The sequence below is a fragment of the Ambystoma mexicanum genome, assembly GCF_040938575.1.
Source record: "Ambystoma mexicanum isolate Mex_15411 chromosome 12 unlocalized genomic scaffold, UKY_AmexF1_1 Mex_chr12_unloc.1, whole genome shotgun sequence".
Classification (NCBI taxonomy): domain Eukaryota; kingdom Metazoa; phylum Chordata; class Amphibia; order Caudata; family Ambystomatidae; genus Ambystoma; species Ambystoma mexicanum.
This window is the reverse complement of record NW_027182322.1, coordinates 8,325,637-8,328,114: the sequence shown is the minus strand read 5'-3', so window position 1 is coordinate 8,328,114 and position 2,478 is coordinate 8,325,637. Positions and strand designations below refer to the sequence as shown.

The following is a 2,478-nucleotide window of genomic DNA, read 5'->3' as shown; positions in this document are numbered from 1 at the left end:
TAATACGATTCCTTGAGTAATACGAATACAGACAATCCTCAAAAAATATATTAGGGCAACTATTAAGATCACTCTGCGTTCAACAGGCTCCTACTGATTGGTTGTCGCTACCTTTTCTTGTTATGCAATAGAAAGTTACTCATTAGAGAAACTGGATCCTATTCTTTGCTTCTGTACATTACACCTATTTGTATGTGCAATGAAGTGGTGAGAGATGCAAAGAATGGAAAATAACATAAAAAGACGTGTGCAAACTCATCTGCGTGGATCACCATTATAACCATGCGAGGCAAATGATACTGTTCAAATATGTGTTAATTTGTGAGTTATTATGATTCCAAATCCCAAGATTATCAGTCATTTCATCAGTAATTAAAAGAATTGCAAAGGAGTGACTTGACATTAGTAGGTGTTGATAACTATAGACCTTTCCATGTGTTCGTCGGTTCGTCAGGATGGCCGAGCGGTCTAAGGCGCTGCGTTCAGGTCGCAGTCTCCTCTGGAGGCGTGGGTTCGAATCCCACTTCTGACATGAATTATTTTATAGTCTTAATAGTATCTGCATCCAGAAACACAATTATGTGCAACATTGTTGTCGGCTCTTCCTAGAATAGTTGTTTTCTAATGCCTCGTGAAATAGATTGTAAATGAACTTCTTTAGGAGAGTGAATAATATTTACTTTCTGTCATTTTGAATCAGGTTGGGAATAGTTGCAGCTTCACTCTAAATGGCTCATGCCACAAGTCATGTGAATTTTGAAACATTATTGTCTTTTTATCCCTGTGGCATATTTTCTGTGTTAGTCTCAACATAAGCAGGCCCTCCATTTACAATTGCACACTTTCATATTCACTCTCCCTATAGATATCCACACTAACACGTTCAAATGCTATCTTAAAAAACACAATAAGCATACAAACTAAGCAGTGGTTAAAGTGAGCAGAAAAGGTCGGGAGTGGCTACCACTACTTTCATTTTGTACTGTTAACAGTTCTACTACTTTTGTAATCATTTTAATCATTCCGGAACTGTTCTTTGTGAAGTTAAATCACATTTCTCTACTTTACAATCCAATAGCAGTAAAGGCTAAACTGAAGTATGTTTCAACTTGATTGGCTGTCAACCAGTAATGAAAAATGTGTTGTATGTTGCTCCTTTCCTGCCTACTCTTTTCCCCGCCAGGGTCACTGTTCCACTACTTTTTTGGATGCACTTCTACCACTGAAACTAAGCTACCTACACATGGCTATTGTACGCCCCTCACACCTTCTTCTTACACTGATTGCTTAAGGTCTACGATATTCCTGGATGCTGCCCACCCCCACACAAGTTAACCCTTTTTCACAATCAAGGGTGGAACATTGTGCTTTTGAGGATGCTGATCTGTGCGCCCGGGCCATTGATCACTGACAATCCTCCAAGTTTTTGGAGGAGGTGAAGGCACTGGTGAGGTCTTAGAAGTAGAAGAGGACAGAGGCAGGGGAGGGAGGTCCTCAAATGGACAACCCCAGAGATACATTGGAGGGGCAGGTAGACATGTCCATCATGTGGTAGGAGGGGACTGCTGCAGCTAGAACCCTGGAGGAGGTGTTTGGAATGGAGGAAGTTCACAAAGCAGGGTGAGGATACTGCTGCAAATGAGGGGGGATGACTGCCTGGAGAAGACTTAAGGGGGGTTGATCAGCCTGCGAAAGTGCCACAGCAGAAGGTATACCTACTTGATTGAGAGGATGAGAGGCATACATAAGAAGAGGTGGCGGTAGTATATGTGCCTCTTCTAGCCATAGAGGAGAGGGAAAGCCTGGAGTTGCCTGCAGAGTGGTGACCTGAAACACACCATAACACATTACACAGAATGCTTAATAGTGGTACTATTTTATCCTGCCATGAGGGAAGACCACCCACGTGAGAGGATCTTGAGGTCTTCTGCATGGTGTAGGGCTGTGAGAAGAGGCTTAAGTGGGACAACAAGCCAAGCAGCTAGGGGGGGCATAGCCTAGGGATTATGCCCATGAGGACTCATGTGCACAGGTGGCACAGAAGGGTGCTCCAAGCACACGTGTCCTCAAAGGCTTGTAACAATGCAGCAACCACTATGTGGCAAACCAACTTCTGGTGCACCAGTAGTCCTGGTATGAATATCAGTTTCTAAACCATCAATCAGCCCCACACCTCCAGTACACGAGAAGGGATCCGAACAGATTGGAAGAATAAGCAAATTATAAACCTCCTTGGCCAGTTTTGGTAACGTGGACAGAATGGCAGGCTTATATCCGAAAGGATTTGGGTCATTGATTAGTTGCAACACAGCAAAAATACAATTATTACCCAATGATAAAAGGGACTGTCCAGTCAAGGTGTATAAAAATATCTACTTTATTATTATTATCAACAACAGACAGTTCTAGCAACATTATGAAATACAACTCACCCTGTAAAGGAATGCAGAGGACAGAGAGTTTCAAAGAAGGAAAGGG

The 2,478-nt window shown here is 42.6% G+C and overlaps 1 non-coding gene across 1 annotated transcript; it reads left to right on the top strand.

The window, feature by feature from the left end:
* Positions 1-449: 449 nt before the first annotated feature.
* Positions 450-532, top strand: TRNAL-CAG (transfer RNA leucine (anticodon CAG)). The gene has a single exon. It is a non-coding gene; the product is annotated as a tRNA-Leu (tRNA).
* The last annotated feature ends 1,946 nt before the right edge of the window (positions 533-2,478 follow it).